Below are 14,217 nucleotides of genomic sequence, written 5' to 3'. Positions count from 1 at the left end.
TCTACAGCTATTATAAGTTCTAAAAAGACATTCATGGGAACAGTTTTATCTTTTGAAACAGGGAAACTTCTTTATTGCTCTTTGTATCGAGCTAAAAAAAAAAAAAAAAAGTGTTCGCCTACTCTAAGGGCTCATGAACATTGACGTAAATACAGGTAGTTGGCACTTTCGCCAAGCTGTACTGGGCTCATCGGTTTGAAGCCCAACTATGGCGCTGCCTGCCTAGAATTTGCATGTTCTCCAGTGCCTGCATGGATTTCCTTTGGTACTTTGGTTTCCTTCCACACTCCAAAGACATGCTGGTTGGTTAATTTGCTGTTGTCTACACTGGCCCTAGTATGTGTATGAATGAGAGTTAGGGACCTTAGATTGTAGTATAAGTGAGTTTGGGACTTTAAATGAGGCACATGTAATGTACCTCCATCCCGGATTCAATTAATTTAAAGTCCCAAATTTCCCTTTTTTTGAGACCTTAGATTGTAAGCTCCTTCAGGGCAGGGACTGATTTGAATGTACTATATTCATGTAAAGTGTGGCGTAAATTGCTGACGCTATATTAGTACCAGAAATAATAATAATAAAAAATAAAGCATAAAATATGCCTGTATTTGCAACTCCCGGGATCCCCAGATAGTAATTCTGCTCCTAGGACTGTATTGCAAGAGAAAATGCTGTATCTGGATATGTGGCTTAGGGAAACAAGATTAAAATGTGTGAATGGGGGCTAAAGCATATGCATTTTCCTGTCCTATTTTCGTAGTTTGCCCCTCTGCTTTCGGATCCCCCCCCCCAAACTGTTTCATACAAAACAAGACAACTTTTATTATTTTCATGTTAGTTTGACCAAAGAGTACAGCTATCTCTATTGACATTCATGATGACGCATCATATAGACATACAAGGCCTTATGGAAACTCTATAGATAACACCACAAGCCTATCTGTGCAGGTATTACATAAAGCCATATATTTTAATAAACAATTAACAGAAACATCAAAGGAGTGTGTTAAATTGTATCTAATCCCGGTCATTTCTTTAGCAATATGCTGCCTCCATAATCCTATGTGAGTGAGGAGTTCATATTGCTCTGTCATTGGTGAGACATCACAAAAAAAGTGTCTATTTGTGTCTGCAGAAGAGGACTTTAATTATAACGGATATGACTGAAGTGTTCACACAAGCCCAATTCCATCAGTCAAGACAATGTATGTAGCTGCTATTTCTATGGCCACCAAATGTTTTCCCATTTAGTCATTACTTTTTGGAATGGTGACCCATTTTATATTATTAAACATCCAGCAACCGACAGAGAGAATATAGACTTGCCCACGGAATCATTATTATTAGAACACTGACTTTCTATTTCTATTTTGTCTTTGCAATTTTTTAACGACAATAACTGCCAGGCAACAGGATCAGTTATCAACATGGCAAAATACACAGAGGCCATTTACTTTTTGTATCTGAGGTATCAAAGCACATGTAAACCCATTTGCACATAGATACACTATTGGGTTTCAAAGAATTTGCATAGCTTCATTGCCCAGTGAAAGTGGCTGTACATTTGTTCTATGTGAATGGGGCAATTTTTTTTTTTATGTAAATAGGCCTTATCCAGAGCTGTTCAAATGAAAATCATTGATTTAAAACAGAAAATACTGAACCTGGCCATTAGATGGTGCTAAGTATCATAAGTATTTCCTATAATACTTAGCTCCATCTAGTGGTCATATGTGGTATCGTTTAAAATCAATTATTTACATTTGCACGGCCTATAAAGATGAATCCCCCCCCCCCCCCAATCACACAGAACACGTACTCCTTTCACGTGGCGGATGGCTATGCAGATTGGGTCTATGGTCACTTTAGAGTTTAACTGTATATGTCTGCAGTGCTTCCAAAATTTCCTGATTAAACCTACTTAAAATATTCAAATAGTTTTGAAGGAGTTTTATAAATGTACTGTAGTGTTCTTTTTATTCATTATCACATGTCTGTACTATTTAGGCAGAAAATTGGTTATAATTGTAAGCATCACAGGGTACATTAACATATTATGATCTCTCAAGCCAGAAGAGGCCACAGTTTGGCCGAGAATAGCACTATCCAGTTCCCTTTTCACCACAACAATCAGAGATCAAATGAAATCTTTTATTACATGATATCAGTCAATACTGGACAACACCGCTTTGCGAGAGATAACTGTATCAGGATAAATGACGTCATATACATCCATAGATCCCTGACCTACATATAATGAGGCAGCATTATAGAACAAGCCTGTTACTACTAGTATTCCTTTGGTTTACAACTTGATATGCCCTGTGGCACTTAATCTGTTAAGTAAACCCTCATAGCACATCATTTGCATTTTCTGTGTACGTGTAAGGCACTTTCCGCTTTATCTTACCGACAATTAAAGGATAACTGGACGATTCAGTTGTTTAATCCTCTGCATTTAATTACTGATAGGCGACATTTCCACCTTACATAAGAACCAATATGATTTACTTGTTACAACGCTTATATATACCTACTGTAACAATACAGGGCATGACCTGAAAACTTGGCCATACCATCCACAGAAAAATAGGCTGTTGTGAGCGATGTACGGCAATGAACAGCCATGTGAATGAGCCTTAAGTAAGAAATCCTGAGCACATCAAAACAAGGTAGACTAGAGCTAGTACAAGTTAGACACATTCAGCTGGACTTGGATAAGTGATTGTGACCACCAACCTCTACCTATACCATGACCTGAATAAAACAAAACCTTAAGTGCCGGTTTACACTGGGGCAACACGACTTCCAGCGCGACTTTACAAGGCAACTTGGAGATGACTTGAGCGCGACTTTAGCGCTACTCGGAGCGACTTACAACGCGACTTCAAGTCGCCTCCAGGACAGGAGACTTTGCCAGTGGCCAATCACATAATAATCTGCTCTGTGGGAGGGAGGGGTTTGCCTTAGAAAACTATTTTCACTTCCTGGAAAGTTGCTTCAGTTAAGACACGGGTTCCGACTTGGAGGCGACTTCCATTGAAATCAATAGGTACAAGTCGCCTTAAAGTAGTACAGGAACCTTTTCTGAAGTCGGAAAGACTTCAGTAGTGTTCATTAAGACGGCTCTCATTCACTTCCATGTAATTTGTCATGTCGCGCGACTTGGGGCGACACAAGACGCCCCCCAGGTTGCGGTAGTGTGAACTGGGTCTTAGGCTGGGTTCACACTAGTGCAAATTGGATGTGGCTTACCCAGCATCCGATTTGCATGACAGAAGATTGTGAAAACCCAATGGACCCAGTTCACACATCTCCATGGCGGCTGCAGAGCGGATTGCACGAGTCCTGTGTGTCTTTGGCTCCATTTCAGGTTGGAATTCAGGCAAAAATTCGGCCCCGATTTATCCCTAAAAACAGGGAACTGGGATGCACCAGACCCCCTTGCTGTGAACCGCTCCGCATTGAGGTGTAAACCCAGCCTTACAGGCAAACCAGGTTGGAGTTGCTCTCATTTTGATTACTGTTGACTACAGCACATTTTCACAATGTTCAGGACAATTTTTGATTATTTTCCAGCAAATTCTAAAACACGTTTTTTTTTTTCTTTTCATGAAATGTCCGGAGCGCTAAATCAAAAATACTATTCTTCAAAGAGTAATGTGTTTAAGCTCAGTTACTGGAACATGACGACTGAATCAAAACAGCGATTTAACTGTGCAGCAAAATGCAGCTACTCCTCCACTTCAGAGCAACTTCTATGGCATTTGTTAAAATGTCAGCACTGCTCGAAAAAAAAAAAAACACAGCATGGAGGAAACTGGTACCAAACTACAGCCAAATAGTACACTCTGCTTGTTTCTTTCCAAGCCAGAAATATCATGCACGCCGCCTTTTCTCAAAACAGACTTTTATGCTGTGCAGAACTTCACGGCTGTCAGTGCGCCCCTTCCACACTCCACGCTGATACTTCTAGGGACTTGTCCGTGTGAAAACACCTCTCTCCCACTATGTCAGACACAGGAAACATTTCCAGAAAGATCCGCTCTAACAAATCTGTGGCAATAAATCAGGTACAGAGAAAAGCATTCTGACAAACAGTTGGGCGTTTACCAGCTACCGTTGTTTCAGTTGAACCTGATAATCGTTATCAAGGTTATTGTGTAAACTGGTGGCCAATAAACACTAGCTACAATCAATTGTATGTGAGCCATGCCATGTCTTCACCTACATTCTGCAAATAACACATGAGGAATGATATATTGTTTGCTGTGTTTATGAGAACATAGGGCCCCCTGTGCTTTCCCTAATTTATATATATATATATATATATATATATATATATATATATATATACATACATACATACACACACACACACACACAGTATATACTGTATATGTTATTATAATACAGGATTTGTGTAGCACCAACAGTTTGCGCAGCGCTTTACAACGTGAGGGCAGACATTACACTTACAATACAATTCAATACAGGAGGAATCAGGGGGCCTTGTTCATTAGAGCTTACAATCTAACAAGGGAGGGATAAGTAAGTGATACATAAAAGGTAATAACTGTCGAGGGTGGGCTGAGAAAATAAACGTACAGTTTTTAGGTGGCGGTGAGACGTTTTCAGGGATAAAAATGGATAGTGTTGGAGATAGTCAGACAGGATGGGGTAGGGAGTGCCAAAGAATGGGAGAGGCTCGAGCCCTGTTCTCTAGCTCAAGGGAACTAGAGAACAGGAGGAACAAACAGAGTGATTTGTTTGGTATTTTGAGACCCAGGTTAGTGATGTAGCTGGGGGCCAAGTTGTGGATGGATTTGTAAGTTATTGTTAGTATTTTGTATTCAATTCGTTGGATGAGTGGCAGCCAATGAAGGGACAAGCAGAGAGGGGTAACAGGCGCTGAACGGTTTGTAAGGTGGAAGAGTCTGGCAGTAGCATTCACAATGGTCTGAAGGGGGGCGGGGGGGTAGCCTATATAAAGGTAACCCAATGAGGAGGGAGTTGCAGTAGTCGAGGTGGGAGGAAAAAAAAATTATATATATATATATATATGTATTATATATATATACATACATACATACATACATACACACACACACACACACACATACATACATACATACATACATACATGTTTGTTTTTTTTGTTTGTTTTTTTTACTGCACTAGTGGTTTAGTGCTCTAGACACTATCAGATTGCAGTTTGTATTTTCTCCCCTAATGTTTTCATGGGTTTCCTCCTGCACTTACTGCTTAATTGGCCCCAATATGTGTACATGTAAACACAGGCACACGTACAGAAATGTAAAGTGCACTTTTTCGCCTGGAAACATTATCTCACAGTCAGCTGCTTTTTGAAGGAGCTTATGCAACAGTAAATCCACTTAATAAATCAACATTTCAGCCACTAATGGCAGTCCTAATTAGTACACTGTAATTACACTGTTAATAAACAAACACACTTCTACGATATATACCATCATATTCTATCCCTTTAATACAGCTGTGTGAGGCTGAAGAACTATGACAAGTTGCTCATCTACAAAGGTTGCTGCAAGTGAGGTTGACAAATCTACTTATCTTTACAGGTGCAGCCTTTAAGAGCTTGCAATCAAGACTCAACAAGTTAGACTATTAATGACATCATGGCACAGCGCCGTATTTATTTTTTCGTCTCCTCGACATGCTAAAGTGCAGTAACATGATTCAACTATGTTGTGCTGCCAATAGAAGCAGCAAGTTATCGTTCAAGTCATAAGCTGAACTTGTCCCTGCTAGGTGACCAGCAAGTGTTTCAAAGTAGAGAAGATAGTAGATCTTTAGTTACTGCAGGAGGTAAGCCAGGTTTAAAATAACCATTGCATCTATGTTTTATAATTACAGAGGGTCTGTATTTTGGGGAAAACCAACAGTGGCTAAAGCCTGGGGCTGCTCAAATATGTCTGGGGGAATACATAGTTCTGTAAAAATAGTTTTTATTCAGGTTTAACAAGTGGATAAAAAGCAAAGGTTCCACCCATGCAGGGGCTAATATTGAGCTTGAAACGGGTATTAGCTCATAAGAATAGTGAAAATAAGGCGACATATATAAACAGAAAAAATGAGAGCTAACACAGCAGTAGTAAATATAAGTATTAATGATACCGTAAGGACCAAGGGGTCCTAGAGATGGTGGTGCAATGTACAGCCTAAACTGAACTGAAAAGGATAGAGGAGCGTAAAATAGAAGAAAGTTAGATAGAAACGTGAAGCTAGAGGGAAGGAGGTCACTCACCTATTTAGTAGAAAGCTAGAGAAGGGATAGGGGTCTAGGAAGGAAAGGGAGGCCAGAAGGATAGAGACCAAGAGTTGGAGAAAAGAGAAGGGTTCGGGAACATCCGGACTGTCCTTTACATGCGGCCCAAGCTAGCTAGGGGGAGGGGAGAAAAGGAATATGACAGCCATCTTGGCATGAGTGTCGTTGCGGATGCTCGGAGGAATACATAGTTCAATTCATGTTTTTTCCTATAAAATTGAGACAATAGGATTGATTTATTAAAGGCAGAAAGACTGTTCACTTTGCAAAGGGAGTTGCACTTTGCTAAGAAATTTTCCCAAGTTTAGTGAATGAGATGAAATTTCCCTTTGCATAGAATACCCAGTCACGTGCAATGAAAACACTTGACATGATTGGATGATGGAAGTCAGCAGAGGTTCATCTCATTCACTTAACTCCGGGGAAGCTTCCCTTGCAAAGTGAAGTCTACTTGCCTTTATTAAATCAACCCCAATTAGTGGTCAGTTGAAATGTTCCACATTACGATTATACTTATTTCTGTTTGATGTTTACTGAGCTTTGAGATCCCAAAGATCTAGGATTTTATGAAGGAGCACAAGATTGGTCTTGCAGGTCTCAAGGCTGAAATCTTGAAATCTGGATATATTGCATTTCCCTGCATTAGTTGACTTGCAACTAAAATTGTATAGTGCTTTGCTAATAAACAAATTATGTAATGACTGAAGGGTTCCGATGTTAAAGGCTTGGCTATTTTATATTTCTGCTCCAAGTGCCATGTATTTTTGTAAGTCACCAAATCTTAAGTGGCAAATAAATATAATGCAGGATACTGCCGACACAACCCATTGCTGCCATTATACAAGAAAGCTTCATTGTTTAAATCACCTACAAGTGTATTAATTAAACATAACTGGTAGGTAACTTGATGAAGTCCAGGTATCTCCTGTTCTTGACACATACAAACAATAGGGATGATGTTTACCCTAACCTTCAGCCACAAGAGTATTCACACTTAAAAAAAAAAAAAAAAAAAAAAAGCAGTAAAAAAAAAAACTGTGGAAAAAGTACCTATCTTCCCTTCAAGAATACGAGAGTCACAGAAAATCCTTACTAACTACATCATCATTACGTGCACAGGTCACTAGGACAGAAATTGCAGACATAATATGAAGAACCAACAAAAAAACTTACCCCATTTAAATTAAACGTTACTGGCTGCCAACATACCAAAGCTGCACTACAGCAATGCACTGCTGAAATCACAACCAATTAGGGAAGGGCTTGCACCCTGCAGACTTCCAGCTGTTCACTGAACCACATGTTAACTATAGTTGTCCTGTGTCACCTAAAGCACTATAGGTTCTTCTGTCCACATCAGTTAGAAAAAGTTTTATCGCAAGGATCTCAAGTATCGTCGTATGTGTACGGAATCGTTAAGGTGGACATTTCTGTATGGAAATTAAATAGCAATAACTTAAACACTATGGGGGCAGATTATTGTTGGGTTGAGTGTTGGCAAGCCTGGATGCAGAGTTAAACAGATTGGCTGGAAATTGTATTTAATTCCTCACTCTTCTCCAATCTGCTTGCAGAAAAAAACATTGCTTGGGTTTCAGAACCTTTTGGACTTTGCATCTCCCTGAATTTGTAAATCAGTTTAATAGCTCAGTAACATGAGATAACCTTCTTGTATAATAGACATTTACAGAAAAAATTAAATATGATTATTAATGATACCGTAAGGCTGAAAATTTTGCAGCCTCCCCCCCAAATTCTCCTAAAAATTTGACTTACACCTCACACTCTTTACTAAAAGATGCAATGATTATGTTAAACTGGCTTAGCTACTAAGCAGTTAGTGCCGGTTCACACAGGGAAACCCGCCTTACAGTGCGACTACACAAGGAAACTTCAGCGCGACTTGGAGCAACTTACAACGCAACTTAAAGTTGCCTCCAGGACAGGCGACATTGGTTTTGGCCAATCACAGCATAAACAGCTCTGTTGGAGGGAGGGGTTTGCCTTAGTAAACTATTTTCTTTTTCTGTAAAGTTGCTTCAGTTAAGATGGTGATCCGACTTTGCAGGCAACGTCTATTGAAATCTATGGGTACAAGTTGCCTAGAAGTCGCCTTAAAGTAGTACAGGAACCTTTTCTGAAGTTGGAGCGACTTCAGTAGTGTACATTAAGATGGCTCTCATTGACCAACATGGGATTACTGATGTCAAGCGACTTGAGGTCTGACAAGTCAGATCCCAAGTCGCTGTAGTGTGAACCGGCACTTAAACTTGTGTGTAACTAAAGCCATAGGGCAGCAAATATATAAATAGACTATAGATATTGTTAAATTGTTGTATGGTTAGATATAAGCTAAGTTTTGTATTTGTAGGATCTGTATACTGAAACTCTAGAAAAACAGAAAATTTCTTATTTCTTGTTAAAGAATGAGTGTGATATTTTATTTGTGATTTGTGGACAATCTGGAATGAAATACCAAGTAATGGAAAAAGTAATATTCTCATATTATAGAAATGGTAATAAAATAATGCAGCCGAGCACTACATTAAATCACATATGTCAGCCTTTCACTCCTGCTCTGGTTTTAGATCGGCTTTCTTCCATTGGGAGGTCATTTATTTTATTTAGAGGAACAGCCTCTCTGATGAGGTTCTGTAATTATGTCTTTTTAAGCTGCTATGTTGTAAAGCTATTTTGCAATGAACAAAATGTTCCCAAGAAGCCGAGTTCTGCCAAGAAACTGGCCAGCTTAGTTCTTAGTGAAATCCTGAAGACTCCATAGAACTAGGATTCTCCCAGCTAAAGAGAGCATTAGAGCTTGTCTGTGTTTGTTCTGAAACAAAATCTATTAGGAGCTATTCAAACTGATTGAAAGGACCAACAAGGTTGAATAAATAATAAAAGACGAAGGGGGTTTTTGATACAAAAGAAATTCTGAAAGTGTTTTGACTTCTTACGCCAGACAAACTTTGCTCCGGGCCTTTTATTTTATTTAAAATGACAGATTGTAAAGGGAGTTATCATTCACAGGTGATTTAAAGGCATTGTCATGAAACGAAGATTAGGTAGAAAATGCAGTTTGAATAGTCAGCGATTACTATAGAACAAGTTTGGCCAGATAAACAGGACTGGTGAATACCCCAAGGCCATTTAAGACCTATTAAACAAAGCTTTGTTAAATTGCATTGCATGGTACCATCTTATTAATATAGGATTTGCTTTGAAGGCAACTTAGTTTAATAATAGTGTTTTAAAGATTAAAAAAAAAAAAAAAAAAGTTTCTAGTCGTACTAAGAAATAAAAGCAGATACTGTATGAAAAAGCTACGTAACATAGATATATAAAAAAAAAAAAAGCTTTGGAAATGGCTTGTTGCCTCAACAGAAAAACAAACATGGAGTCATAAGTGCTAAGAACCATTGTGCACACTATTCAAACATCGCTTGATTGATGAAACCTAAACTTGTTAAGGTTAATTAGAGAAGACATTAGGAAGTGTACAACCCCCATGAATAATTCAGCCTAAGCCTAGCATATCGCTTACTTTTTTCACGGCTTAGACCAGTGCATAAAGAATGGTCAAGCTCAAGTGATTACAGCACCTAGTGCTAGTTTCGAGCATGTATGCCAAAAAAACAAATAAAAACGTAAAAATATATATATATATATATATATATATATATATATATATATATATATATATATATATTTTTTTTTTTATTATTATTATATATAGAATGGTAAATGCAATGCTTCCTTGGAGCAGGCTAAAAGATTCTTTAAGACACTAACTTCTTGTCTGTGTAATACTGCGGAGACATCCAGAAGAATAGGTTTTTGCTAATCCCATAAATTAGCCATGATCTCCGCTGAGCCAAGGTTAGTAGATAAAGGAATGACTCAATAACTGTGTGGGACACTGTATAGCAATATGTTTAAGCTGGGATTATGAAAACACATATTGCTTAGAACAGTTTTGTTTAGCATGGTAACAGTCTGCTAAACAGACCTTTGTTCTAGTTCTTTTATTTTTTTACAGTGGCTGTTAGAGATAACTGCTTCAATTATCAAAGCTAAGATTTCCATAGCAACCTCCAGCTTTCAGATACCCTCTTTACACAGAAATACAATACAATTTAAATGGACTGCCTAAAAGAAACTTTTGCCCATAGCAATAAAAAGGTTGTTTTGTCTTAAAGGGTTGCTGCTTTAACTCCATCCTCTAAAACATGGATGCTCAACCTGTGGCCCCCCCAGCTGTTGCGAAACTACAAGTCCCATGAGGCATTGCAACAAGGCTGGCTATTACAAGCATGACTCCGAAAGACAGAGGCATGATGGGACTTGTAGTTCTGCACCCGTGCTCTAAAAGGATATCCAGACTGAAAGATTCAGCAAAGATTGACCAAATCTTATCGGAAATCATCAAAATCAAGTTTCATGTAATTTTTTACCCGATATCTGAAAATTACAGGATCTTAACATTTTTTAAACTTCCATATATTTCCTACAGCCATTATAGCATGACAGTGTTGTAGGGTGATACCACTAGCTAGCCAAGTAAAAGGATTTAAGAAATGCAGCTTTTTTGGTGTCTGATACATGCCGGCAGACACTGCTTGAGCCGTTGATTTCGAGTGTACAGGAAGACAACAGCTTTTGTGACAGGTTCTCTTACCATGTCTCCAAAAATGACCAGTCATCAAGGCTGGGGGCCTCCCACAAAAATTATATAGCCACCATAGCTGAATTGGGCGATTTTCCTCTCAAGTCTATCCACATAGATTTAGAAGATGATGAAGGCTCTAACTAGCTCTAAATGTCTATTCGGCACACCCACACAATGGTCAACATATGGAATAGTGATCAGACCAGTGTAAAAACGGTTTTCCTCCTGGTAAGCTGTTGCCCCATCTCTCTCAAAAGGGAATGAACCCAAATGGTCACCCAATGTGCTTTTAGAAAAAAAAATTTAGATGATTAATTCAAAAACACCCATTCATATTGGTCACCATGCCAAGTGATAAAACTGGTCTTCATGTCCACTCTGGAGAGAGCAGCTGCTCTCAGGCACAGTGCCGGATTGAGATCATGCTTGGGTAAGTACTTAGGGAGGTTGGGGAAGCTAATCTTGGAATCTTTCTTACCTTAATGCTGAGAATGCATTACGGTAAAAAACCTTCAGCCTCTACAACCACTTTAAGTCAATAACACAAGGGTGGGGTGCTAAAGACACAAGCTTATCATAGTAAAAACAAGAGTGGTTCGACAGGGTTCTGTAAGCCCTATTGAGAGACTGTCATCTAATGACTGTGGGCATCTTAACTTCCATTAACTTTTTAATAAAACCTTAATATACTACCAATTACAAAATTACAGAATCCTGAACTGATTTCATATGTTATCTATACACGTTCTTTAAATGGGAGTGTGAGGAAGCCCTAAGGCAAGACTATAACTTTGGCCATATGGCAATTTTATTTTATTAATAAGGTTAAGGTATGAATTAAAATGTTAGGAGGTATACAGGCTTATAAGAATAATGGCATGCAGTATTCCTCAACAAGCCATTAGCATTTAGCTTTCCACCTGTATTACAGTTAGAAACTACTGTAAGCTAATACACAAGTCTACCTTGTACTTTGTACAAGGCCAGCATAGCCAAACGCACATTTAGCCATGAGAAGAAGGCAGTTGTACATCACACCCCAGTACAAAATCCCTCTAATAACATATATGGAAGAGGTTATTCAAACTTGTTGAACAAGAGCAGAGTAGCCCAACATGTGATACTACAAAGTGTAGACTTTTCTTTGATCTTCTGTTTTGGTAGTTCCCATATTGGGTCTCCAAGGCTACAACTGCCTGAAGCTTCAGTGACAGCATGGCAATTAAAAAAAAAAATGCTGGCCAATACGTAACACATATTCAAACTGTTTTTAAAATGAATCTTTGTTTGCAGACTAAAGCAAATAGGCATCTATCACCAAAACCACTATAAAAAAGGCAGAATGAATGAAGTTTCTGTACGAGGAACGATTGTTCGATTATCGGTTTGTTAGTATAGTGCTTTGGACAGCCGATTCCGACAGTTCGGACAAAAAAAACAAAACACAGGTGTTAGCTAGATCTTTTTTATCGTATGTGAACACACTGTCTGATTTTCCCTCCTCCTCTAAGCTATTGAAATCAGGATTTTTTTTTAACAAAAACTTCTAGACCCCCAATGCACATCATTCGCCTAGTCGAAATAAGTGCACTTTGCCCCTGGGGCCTCCTAGAATATGCATGTTGCATATTCCGTGAGGCATTAGCCTGCATTGAGAAAAGAGGAGGGGGGACCTAGCAGTGAGTCATTGGTGGTGATGTCATAATATAAAAATAATTCTGCTGCACTGGTTAAATATTCAAATAATGTAAAATGTTATAACGCAATAAATAATCATTCAAGCAGCCAGCACAAAATTGGAAGAACAGCAATGTCAGTAATAGAGGAAAAGGCGCAGTGCTCAAAAATAATGTCCTTAAAATATAAAAATTCCTCAATGGAATCAATATGAACCACACATCATAGCGTAAAAACTCTTGATCGTGTAGAGAGGGAAGAAGGCCACCACCGACACACAAACACACTGCCTTTTACCCTTCTCTGTGGACCCTTATTACAGGGGTCAGGTGAGCCTTGGATTATATAAATAGCCTTGACATCCACGCTCAAAGATCAATACACCAGGCAGATTAAGCAGGGGTAATGAAATCTCCACAATCCATCCTCTAAGCTCATAACATCAACTCCTTACATATGGGTGAACCACGGAATGCAAAGGAATAATACCTCATGGTGCAGTAATCTTTAAAAGCATTTATTTGTGATAAAATTAAAGATTGTGCACCCACATGATCGCTGTTAAAACACGCTTGTTTGCTAGGTAATATCCACAGCATAAACCACCAACAAGATGGCCACCATGTCCCGGCATGCACTTGCTCCATGTCTGGTCACAAGATCCCCCTGCGCGTTTCGTCACATCTTGATATCATCAGGGGCATGACAATGTCAATATATGACGAAATGCGTAGGGGGGAGCTTGTGACCAGATGTGGAGTGAGTGCAGTGCATGTCGGGACGTGGCGGCCATCTTGTTGGTTGTTTATCCTGTGGATGTTACCTAGCAAGCACGTTTTAACAGCGATCATGTGAGTACACGATCTTTAATTTTATTACAAATTAATGCTTTTAAAGATTACTGCACCATGAGGTATTATTCCTTTGCATTCCATGGTTCACCCATATGTGAGGAGTTGATGTTATGAGCTTAGAGGACGGATTGTTGAGATTTCATCATCCCTGCTTAAAGCGGGGGTTCACCCTATCGACGGGAAAAAAAATATTTTTTTTTCTTTTACCTTTAAATCAGGCATTGTAGCGCGAGCTACAGTATGCCTGTCCCGAATTTTTTCCCCCCATACTCACCTTGTAGTCGTCCATCGAAGATACCGGGGAATGGGCGTGCCTCTGGAGACGGAGGATGATTGACGGCCGGCTCTGGCGCGTCACGCTTCTCCGGAAATAGCCGAAATAGGCTTGGTCTTCACGACGCGTGCGCATAGCCTGTGCGCACGCGCCGTGAAGAGCCGAGACCTACTCCGGCTGTCTTCGGGGAGAGTGACGTGCCAGGGCCGGCCGTCAATCATCCTCCCTCTCCATAGGCACGCCCATTCCCCGCGGGAGCCGAAATCTACGATGGACGACTACGAGGTGAGTACGGGGTTAAAAAAATCGGGACAGGCATACTGTAGCTCGCGCTACAATGCCTGTCTCGATGGTAACATCAAGTACGAGAGGGTGAACTACCGCTTTAATCTGCCTGGTGTATTGATCTTTAAGTGTGGATGTCAAGGCTATTTAT

The 14,217-nt window shown here is 39.4% G+C and overlaps 1 protein-coding gene across 1 annotated transcript in view; it reads right to left on the bottom strand.

Annotated features, from left to right (window-relative positions):
• The window catches only part of KLF5 (Kruppel like factor 5), a 28,679-nt gene that overhangs the window by 1,127 nt on the left and 13,335 nt on the right, over positions 1-14,217 (bottom strand). The window lies entirely within an intron of this gene.

The sequence above is a fragment of the Rana temporaria genome, chromosome 2 (genome assembly GCF_905171775.1).
Source record: "Rana temporaria chromosome 2, aRanTem1.1, whole genome shotgun sequence".
In the NCBI taxonomy this organism is placed as follows: Eukaryota; Metazoa; Chordata; class Amphibia; order Anura; family Ranidae; genus Rana; species Rana temporaria.
Note: the sequence above shows the minus strand (reverse complement) of the source record. Positions and strands in the feature narration are given on the sequence as shown.